The sequence below is a fragment of the Mustela lutreola genome, chromosome 2 (assembly GCF_030435805.1).
Source record: "Mustela lutreola isolate mMusLut2 chromosome 2, mMusLut2.pri, whole genome shotgun sequence".
Taxonomy (NCBI): Eukaryota; Metazoa; Chordata; class Mammalia; order Carnivora; family Mustelidae; genus Mustela; species Mustela lutreola.
The window spans coordinates 128,982,644-128,993,917 of NC_081291.1; positions in this window are offsets into that span (position 1 = coordinate 128,982,644).

The following is an 11,274-nucleotide window of genomic DNA, read 5'->3' on the forward strand; positions in this document are numbered from 1 at the left end:
GCCTGGCGGTTCCAGCATAAAGCCAACATCCTTTGTGCACAATAGATTCACATTCCCAGCACAATTTCCCACAAAACAAAGTAAAAATAAGCACTCTGATCACTTTTCATTATATTTAGATGATTTACAGCAAAAACAAGATCTCTCCCCATCTTTCAAAGTTCAATTCTACTACAATTATTTTTGAGTTTTTTGTACAGATTTTTGACATGGATTCATTCCCAAAGAGGCATAGGCTTCATTATGGAGTTCTGTCTTGTTTTCATGAAACCAGCTTTACCTTATGTTACTATTAATTCAATCATCAAGTAGAGGACAAAGATGGATGTGTATGTAGTTGTAAAATAAACTTTGAGGAGTAATTTATTAGTCGAATAAAATACAGATCTATAATCATTCTTGAATTATAATTCAAATTTTAGATGTTGGGCTTATGTACATTTAAGCAACTGTAGAAGTTGATTTCTTAATTTCTCACACATTTGAGAAAGTGGTACGTATTTGCTTTCGACTCTTAGGACATGTTTTTCTGTACTAGGACGGTATCTTGAGAACACAGACCCCTTTCTGAAGATATCTGAATAATTTTCCTGTTCAATATTAATGCCTAGTCCCTTAATGAGATGATGAAAACTAATTTTACGGATGGAAATATAGTGGTTTAGAGCATGGATTTTTGCATGAGACAGAGCTGGGATCCATTATCTGCCACGCACCTGACCTTGGGCAAGGGCAGGTTACTTAGCTCTCTAGGCCTGTTTCTTCATATGGGAATAAACCCAGTTTTTATCTCACTAGGTGGTGATTGAGAAAAGTAAATGAGGCAATACATGTGAAATGCTTAGCATGGAGCCTTGTATCATGGTCCTTTGCTTATTGTTACACAGGGCGGGCCATCTTTGGAGTTCTTTCAACATGGGACAGGAAGCTGTCATTACCGTTGCTTTTAGGCATCATCTTACCATCTTACTGCATCGTATGCAGCTCCCAAAGTACTCTTCCCTGTTCAGTGAGGAGCGAAGCTGCTCTCAGATTCTCTGCTTTTTGTTTTTCTTTCTGTCTTTCTGCCTTTGGTAGCCATTCCACCGTGGGACCTCGATTTTGAAGCCATTGGTTTCCTGGATGTACAGGACCCAGGAAAGCAGCTCAGGCTTTCTGCTCTAGCTGTGATTTCCCATCTCCTCTCGACACCGCAGGAGTACATTCTCTCTCTCTGTCTTCCTCATGCCACTAGGTCGGTTCCACAAGGATAGAGGCCTTCCAAGCCTCACGCATCCCCTCAATGTGTAAGATGTTCCCAGTGCCTAGACCTGTGTCTGGCCCGGTGTAGATACTTAATACCCATTTGTTGAATTAATGAATGCCGGCTTTAGACCTTCCAGCTGGGCACTTGTGCCCACCACCCCCCACCCCCGCTGAGCTATGTGTCCGCCACACCGCTGTGTGCCAATGCTCGTGTGTTCCTCTGTGACAGAGGGAATGGGTCTGGGCTGAAGAAAGACTTGTCTGTGTTAGTATTTGGTTTGGGCTGTTTTGACTTTTTCCTTTACTTTTTATCTCAAGGTTATAGCTACGTGACATGTCAATATACTGGGGGTCAGATCACTCTCCCCTGTTTGCATGTTTGGAAAATAAAGACTGTTGAAATACTCGTGTTAAACAGTACAAAGATGGCAAACAAGGAGAATATTTTGTGCTTTAATCTGAGGGGGCTTTTCTAGTGTTTGTAACCCTGACAGGCTAACCCCGACACCACCGGGGACTCACAAACCAGAGCGTACTGATGACTCGATGCGTCCCTGCCCCTTCATGGGACAAAGAGAAAGGACAGAGGTAGATTAGGGAATTCTCACTGGGCGTTTTCCCAGCCACCTCACGCAGGAATCTATCCACTCGAATCTCCTCAAAACATAGAGACTTTCAGGGAGGGCAGCTATCGGGAAAGAAGAGAAAGTCTCATTCTGCCTCTGACCAGGGCTTCCTCTCAGCTCGACCATGTTGTCTGTGTTCCCAGTGTTCGCAGCCAGCAAGGCTCACAGGGTCCCTGCCCCCTTCTGCCCCCACTCTAGGGCCCCTGCCTTCCCTTTGGCACCTCTGGAAGGTACGTCTGCAACTCTCCGTGAAGGTGGTGGAGTCACGGTCTTTGCTGACTGCTTTGCAGACCCTGCCTTTCCTCCTACCCAAAGAGGGCCAGCAATGTTTGCTCAAGAAAGAATGGCAGAAGTTGCACCAAACTCTTCAATCCAGCTCTGTCACTAAAAAAGGGAAGGAAGGAAGGAAGGGAAAAAAAAAAGAAAGGAAAAAAAGAAACAAAGAGAAAAGAAATATAATCTAGACTCCCCCACTCCCCCCAAAAGAGAGGTGGAATAATGTCAGGGAGGCTGACTGAGGGAGAAAAGCTGATTTGGACCCTCTCTACCTCTTTAGATAAGTTCCTTTACATGTGAGCCCTGGAAATAGCTCTGCAGGTGCTAGAGTCTTGGGTTTTTTTTTTTTTTTTAAAGTAGGTTTCAAAGTTCCAGAAAGGGTCTGCTTTTGCCAAGACGAAAAAGGATGGAGCTCTAAGCAAGAAATGAAATGAAAATGCTTTATGGTCCCAGCAGTTTCCGGTGACTCCCTTCATTTGTTTACATAATAGAGACGGAGCTCCTGCAGCAGACCGAGCATGAACTTTAACACCAGAGAAACCTGGGTGTAAGACTAAGGATTCCATCTAAGATAGACCAGAGGAATGCAAAATTAGAATATTAACACCCTGCTAAACCCCACTCGGTAACCGACTCAAACACAACGGAAAATGAGACCTCTACAATGGAGAATGCTGCAGCCACCACCTGAACCAAGTGATCACACTTGATATCACCAACACCAGGACAAAGAGACAGCACTGCCTTCTCATACAAGGGAAGCATGCCGCATCACGTGCATAGTGTTTTTAGCCTGAATCTAATCACAAAGAAACAATCAGATAAATACAGGTTACAGGGACATTTAAAAAGCATTAGCCTGCACTCTTCAAAAATTGTCTATGTCACGAAAGGTAATAAAATATTGCAGAGACACTTGGGGCTTTCTGGGGCACCTGGGTGGCTCAGTGGGTGGATCGTCCCACTCTTCATTTCAGCTCAGGTCACGATCTCAGGGCTGGGGGATCGAGTTGCGCATGGGGCTGTGGGCTCAGCGCAGAGTCTTCTGGAGAGTCTCTCTCTCTCTCTCCCTCCCTCTGCCCCTCTGCCTGTTCTCCCTAAATAACTAAAGACTTTAAAAAATAATAAAGTAGGCTTTTTTTTTTTTTTATTAGCTAATAGCGTATCAACGCTGAGTATCTTGGGAGTATGAACGACATGACCATTATCTAAGAGAAAGTCCTATTGGTGAAACTAGTTAGGTTAGTGTTCTCTATGCTTTTTTCAACTTTTCTACAGGTCTGAAAATTTTAAACTAAAATGTGAGAGAACAAAAGGGAAAACAATAGCTTTGTGAACTGCATAAAATACAGCTCTGCCAGCTTGATGACCCCCGAGAATATTGACACCTGTGGGTCACAGGTGTAGAGTGTAAGGAAAAGCTGCTCTGTCCCCCACTTTAGCACCAACATGGCGCCTGTCTTCCGCAAATAGGGAAGAGACAACAGGTATGTTGGACTACGCTGTGAAGATGAATACCTCTTGCAGACACAATGATGTGTATCACTTATACACTCTTGTCTTTCCAGCTCTTCCAGTCTCTTCACTGGATTAAAAACCTTTCGAACGCTCCTTCATAATGCCCATTTCCTTCTGCTTTTTTTTCTTTTTTAATATTTTATTTATTTATTTGACAGACAGTGATCACAAGTAGGCAGAGAGGCAGGCAGAGAGAGAGGAGAGAGCCCGATGCAGGGCTCTATCCCAGGACCCTGAGATCATGACCTGAGCCGAAGGCAGAGGCTTTAACCCACTGAGCTACCCAGGCGCCCCTCCTTCTGCTTTTTACTAGCCGTTCGACTTCAGCTTTGAGTGACCCCTCTCTTCTCATAATGGCTTGGGTTTAAGGACAGCAAAGTTCAATTTTTATCCTCCCTAACTGGGAATTGTCAAATTTAGAGCCTTCCAATCTGCAAGATGTTTGGACCCAAATAGAGATTTATGCATCAACTTGTACTTACCTAGTTTAGATGCTATCTGCCTTTTGTATATCTGACCCTCGGATGTGTTTTGAAATCATCTGGAATTTATCAGAATTTTCCCATGTTTTTGCAGAGCAAAACAACTTCAGTGTGTCACCAGCAAAGACGTGCATCTTGCTGTCCATTTGCTCTCCCAAGCCCCGCAGCTGCAAGGAAATGCTCTTACTGACAGACTTGACCTCACCAGGCATCCTCCCACAGGCTACTGTGGAGATTGTCTGTCTTTTGGAAAGGCGGCTCCTATCTGGTTTAATGACGGAGATAGAGGAGCTACAGATAGAAGCGAGATTGTGACAGCAGCTATGACTGATGGTGCTTTGGCCACCGGGGAGCAGAGGGAAGAAACTAAGAAAACAGGAAGAGAGAAACAGTGGGGGTGTCTGGGGAAGAGAGGTGGAGAGAAGACGGAGAGGAAAGGACAACAAGAGAGGAGTCGGAACAGAGAAGAAAACATTCCTGAAGCCAAAAACAGCTTCTTGCATCACTCACAGATCTAAAGCCTGGGTCTGGACAGAACTGATTCCGGGACAGAGGAGCAATGCAAGAAGCCATGGGCCATTCATGTACATTTTACAAAAGATAGTTGTAGGGTGGACAAAAGGGAATTAAATAGAGGGAAAAGGCAAACAACAACAACAAAACGGGATGAGAAAGAAGGAATTCCAAGTATCTTGATATGTTCTCAGGTTATGCTTGTTTTTAAGTTGCTTTTAGGGGCAAAGCTTTAAATCCTCTGCAATAGGAAATGTACGTTCCTTCATGAATTCATTCCTTCTCTCAGCATTTTTTAAAAAAGAAAGAACCAAACTATTCAGCGAGAAACTAAACACAATTTTGGATTTAATTATATCCACGTAAAAGGCACCAGAGAGGCAGGAATGGTGAGGATGGGTTCACTGAAGTCCCCTACAGCTGTCATTATTTCTTCCATTTTCCAGATGACAAAGCTGCGGTACTAAGGTAAATAATAAAGGTGAACACAGATAATCAGAGTCAAATCCTCGTTTTGAACCTACTACTGCTCGACTCCAAAGTCTGTAATTTTTGTTGTCCAGATCAGGACACAAGTGCACTACACCTTTTAAAACATGTATGCATAGATAAAAAGTGATCCATGACATATACCAAACAGGGCTGTCCTCCAACCCAGGACATAGTAGAGGATGACGCTGTGTGCACACAAGGAGACATTTTTTAGAACTGTTATTTCTACTCCCAGTTATATATAGAGAGAGAGACAGAGAGACATTCCTGGCCCTTTCGTTTTATAAAATCAGGACAAAGGGGAGAGCCACAACCAAAGTTTCATTCCTATGTATTGAAGTCAAAATCTGGACTTTCTAGCCAGTGCATTGCCGATCTAGGTGTCCATTTCTCAGAGGTCCGTGTGTGTGCTCCTGGCCTTCATGCAGAGAGGGACTGTGCTGTTGTTCCATGTACTGTTCTCGAATGGCTGGTCGAGGGGGCACAGGCTAAGCCAAACCAGTAAGATGAGGAGTTGTGTAATGCGGTAGGAAGAGACCATGGCTGTGAGACCTTGAATAAATCAAAACCTCTCGTAATCTGGTGTCCTTCTCAGCGACATGTGGAGGTTAGAGGAGATAATTTCTCAGATTCCTTCCATATCTCAGATTCCGTGACTTGAAATAAATCCCCAAGGAGCTAAAGTGCCTGCAGGGCCAAAATGCCTGTCCCCTCCAGAAGCCTTTATCAGCAAAAATGTTATCTCCTTGAGGACTGGGAACCACCAACTGGATCCACCTCTGGTGGGTATAAGCAATGGAAACAAAACCAGCGGGGTGCATGGTCTCTTGACCAACTGGATTCCTGCGAGAGAGATTTCCTGGAGAGTTCCTCTGCAGAGGCCTCCCTGGGCCCTCAATACACACACACACAGGCAACCAGGAGGCCAACACTCACCAGTTGCATAATTAACAGCCTCTGAGTAACAAATCAGTGATCTCGACCCAGCTCTGGAGACGGTGTCATGAAATAATTAAAACTTGTCAACCAACACAGCAGAGGCCTGAAAGGGCAAGGGCTGAAGGAGCATAGGGCCAAATCACTCTTCTTCTATCTCCTTGATAAGGGATGCAGAGCTGGGAGGAACTGTAACATCTGAAGTCATGGAGTTTGGTGTAGGGGGCTTGTGAGGTGAGAGTTCGGGGAGAATTGGCTGTGGCTGAACTAGAACACTGATCCCCGTCCATGAGCTGAGGGTTAACCTCACTCTCACTACATCAGCTTTTTTTTTTTTTTTTTTTTTTTTGAGAGAGAGAAAGAGCGAGCATGGGAGGAGGGGTGGGAGCAGAGGGAGACGGAGAGAGACTCTTTTTTAAGGCTCCACACCAGGTGTGGAAGGCCAGCTGGGGCTCCGTCTCATGACTCGGAGGTCAGGACCTGAGCCAAAATCAAGAGTCAGACGCTTAACCAACTAGCCACCCAGGCGCCCCTCTAAATCAACTTCTGATGAGCCAGGGAACCAAGTCCTTACTCTATTTTCCAAGCAATGGTTAAAAGATCAGGAACCTCAGTTTTCTGTATATTTGTAATACGGGAAAGCAAGGTGAGCTAAAAATGGCACAACAGTTGGTTCGCTGCCTCAGTTCATCCAGGTCTCTGTTCAAAAAGCCCCTTGTCACATACCTTGCTCGTTAACCTATCCCCTTCCCCCTACTGACCTTACTCATTACCACCTGACTTCATTCTTCATCACTCTGGGCTCATTTGTTTTCTGTGTGTCTTCCCAACGAGAGAGAAAGCTCCATGAAGGTAAGGACTTTGTTTGGCTCACTGCTCGGTTTCAGAGCCCGGAACATCATCTGGCCTGTAGTAGATGCTTAGTGGGTATTGACGAATGAGTGAAACTGCTTATCACTCTTACTAGTTTCTCTAGACCCATTTGCTGACAAAGCTAGCTCCTCGGGTCTTCACTTAGAAACATCTGATGTCTCAGTCCGTTAAATCTCTCCATCCCCTCTCAAGCAAATCCATACAGGAACACAAAGGAAATCTTCCATAGTCGCTCTCTCAGCTGCGAGACGGCACTGTAAATCCGTGTGCATTGGATGTGAATACATGGGAGAGGCGTTCCCGTGCTGGCATTATTTTGGCCTTGCTATACCAGCATGTGACCTACTGCCCCATGACTCTGTGCTAAATAGAGGAAGATGCAAGGTCACAGACCAACCTCGTGAGTCTAGCGAGAACTTCCGCCTCGGGGAGAAAGCTCTAAGGATGATGCCGACTTTTAAAGCAGCTCATGCCCACTGGTGATCTCATTGGATGGTTTTTATGTATCTGTGTATTCAAGGTTTTATTTACTTCTTCCTCTGACTTCTTTTCATGGATAACAACTATTTCCCCCTACTCTGTAGGAAAAGGATAGAAAAGATATTAAAATTTTTATTCACAAGGGACACCTGGGTGGCTCAGTCAGTTAAGCAGCTGCCTTCAGCTCAGGTCATGACCCCTGGGTTCTGGGGCCAAGTGCTGCATCAGGCTCCCTGCTCAGCGGGGAGTCTGCTTGTCTCTCGGCCCCTCCCCCTTGTGCGTGCACATGCGCGCGCGCACCTGTGCTCACTCTCTCTCAAATAAATAAATTCTTTAAAAAGAATAAAATAAGGCGCCTGGGTGGCTCAGTGGGTTAAGCTGCTGCCTTCGGCTCAGGTCATGATCTCAGGGTCCTGGGATAGAGCCCTGCATCCTGCTCTCTCCTCTCTCTCTGCCTGCCTCTCTGCCTACTTGTAATCTCTCTCTGTCAAATAAATAAATAAATCTTTAAAAAAATAATAATAATAAAATAAAAATTTTATTCAAGGGAATTTGATTATACAAATGCTCCACACAGATGATATTGTGATCTTTTCTGAGATAGGACAACTGACAAACTAAGGTTATCCTTCTGATACAAGGAGTTGGGTAGCTAGAATAAACATCTCCTACTTTTACCAGATGATGGTATCGTTTTTGTGTACAAAGGCCCACACTTTCCTCTCTTTTTTCAACAATGCAGATATCCTGCCCTGGTTTTTATTTATTTATATATTTATTTTAAAGGCGGGAGGGGAGAAAAGGACATTTCATGGGAATTTCCTGGTACTTTCCCTTCTCCTTGTCCCAGTACGTAAGCCTTTCTGCTGCTTTCTCTTGGTCCACCCAAAGCTAATTGACATTAAAGATAAAAGCTAGGCTCCTGGGCCAGCCTCCTGGATCCAATGGACAAGTTCACTAAAAAGCAGCATGTGGGGCAATGAGAATGAAAAGTACATAGCAACGACCGGACTGAGCAAGCGCGGAATGGAACCGACCTGAGCGATCAGCCATTCCAGGCCTGTCGCTTCGCAGACGAATTCACCTACAGGTTCGCAAGCCCTTTGTGACCGACGATCTTTCTGCTATAACTACGTTTAGCACTAGGTGTTGCTCTACTGCTATTTCTAGACCCGATTGCTTTGCTACAGAAGCCCAGCCTCCTAATTTGAGTTCCCTTCTGCAAATGCTGTTTTGAAGACGGTATCCTGCTAGTATTTGCTCTGTTTCACGGAAGCAGTTTCATTTAAATGGCTCAGGTGGGGCCTACAGAACGGAATCCACCGAAACAGCTGCTTTGGAAAGAAGGGATCAATTCGTGCCAGGGAAAGGCGACTCCAAAGTCAACTTTTTAAAATTGTCCTAATTCAAATATTTACTTAAACTCTGTTTTTACATTATGCGCAATGCAAGGGTAATGACATTGTTGCTGTGTGTTTCCTGGAACTGACCGTCTGCTACAAGGCCACAGATAAAGTTTGTTTATAGAAAAAAAAAATAAGTTTAGCACTATTCTATTTGGGGTTTAATACTCCCACACACACACCGAGGGGGAGAAAGGACACTTTCTAGAATCTTTCTTTCCCGTGGCAGCAGAGCACAGAAATGCTTTAACCCCCTCTAGTGACAGATGGATCATTACTAAGATTAGTTCGTTTTTCGTTTGAGGGGTTCAGGTTCATTTGACACCACAGGGAGAAACAGGTCCTGCTTGAAGAATTTCACTGTTTAGGTAGAGGGCAAATTTTCAATCCGCCTTTAAGTTTTAATGGGAATGAAATTCAGCTATTAAATATGGATCTTTAACATCATTACACAGTGCTTTCAACTTGGATACATTTTTTTTTTTTTTAAGATTTTATTTATTTATTTGAGAGAGAGAGAGTGCATGGGAGCAGGGGGAAGGGCAGAGAAGGAGGAAGAGAGAGTCTGCAGCAGACTCCCCACTGAGCGAAGAGCCCTACTCTGGGTGGGTCAAGATTGTGACCTGAGCTGAAACCACAATTCAGATGTTTAAGGGACTGAGCTAACCAGGTGGTGCTCAACTTGGATAAATTCGACATAAACTCAGCATAAATGTTCAAGTTCTACAAGTCAAATGTCATAATCCTCCAATACTGAGTTTAAAATCGTCACGCATGTGACAAAACAATGTCTAGCGCATTGTTGCTAAACATGTTATTATTTTCAGTTTTGGTTATTTGTAAGACCAGTAATCAGGCAGTGATGCTAATGACAGTCCTACATTTTTAGCAGAAGGAAAATGGAAAAAGGAAGCCAGGGTGGAAGCATCCTAATCTCATTACCAAGCTTAGCGTAGAGGGAGAGTATATGAAAGTTAGCTACGAGGAGCCAGAAAACTGAAGTTTCTTTTCAGTCTAGTCCAAAAGAGAGGGTTCCTTCCAATTTTTACAGTTCAGGCCTCAGGCTGAAAAAACTAAGTACTTGGCTGAAGCTTGACTTTCTTACAAAATGTTCTTTTCAGCTTTTTCCCCAGCACAAGCCAGCCTTTCTTTTCTGAAGATTCTATTTCCTTTATATCCTTTGAGGATAAAACTATGCTTTGTGGTTTTTATACCATATTCACTTAGGATATTTAAAAGCAGAGTGAATTCCACTTTTTCTCCCAATTCTCTCTTCACAGAGGTTCCCCTTTCGTTGCTCCCAATAGCCTCGATGATGATGTAAAGTAGTATCCCCTAGGATCTTTGCACTTCATTTGTTATGCTCCATATTAAAGATGGACAACTTTTCAAAAGGGATAGGTCAAACTCCTGATCCGTGCTCTTATAAATGTAGGGTCCAAAGCATTTATGTGTTAAGAAAATTGTCTATTTCCTATGAAAGGGAAAGAGAGAAGAATTTTTGAGAGCATCTATTTTGGAAGTCATGTTTTTAGTGAGTGGCAGGAAGGAGAGGCACCATGGCATAGACACTGAGGAAATTTCTGCCATCTTTAGTCAGACCCACTTCTGTATGGACCATTTTTGGTAAGTCTACCCGCGTGTGTAGGGGGAAGAAACGTAAGAGCTATGAAAATAGACTTGTCATTTATATACCCAGACATGCATACATGAAACACAAAATGCTTACCCTTTGTTTTTTCTCCATGCGAAACAGATCAAAGTTTTGTTTTTATTTTAAATGCCAGTGTATGAGCCCTTCTAATGTCATCTCCTAATCTTTTCCATCCCTTTTTATTCTCCAAGCAGGTTACATTTACATAATTCTAAAAAGGTGAATATGTCTCCCGCACTTGCTTAAAAGTTCTTTCCAGCCTAGCTTAACAATCCTTATTTTTCACATTTGTTCCAAGACTGAGACTAAAATCTCTCTACCAAAAGCAAAATAAAAGCCAAATTCCTATGCTTTTGCCTCATCTCATGTTTTGTTATTCTATGTTCCCTAATCATACATTCTGTAAACATTGAAATGGGCACATGTTCTGTGGTCGGGAAGCAAGGCTATGTAGTTAACACAAGTTACGATCTCCAGAAGAGGTCCATTTTAGGCCATATGCAATTTGTATTTTGTCTCCTCTCTTGATAGTGAAAAAAGAAAGAAAGAAAACAATAACAACAACCGTGGAGTACATTATAAAACCCAACTCTACACATTTTGGGGCCAATGATAAAGCGTAAGTTTTTAATGCTCCCAGCAGGGTCGACATTGGCCTAAACTGAAGCCTGGAATTGTGCTTGCTGAGGTCCACACAAGACAAAGGAGTGATGAGGGCAGACCATATTATTGCAAGGTGCCCCTAGAAAGCGTATGAAAGTCTAGCACTACTGAAG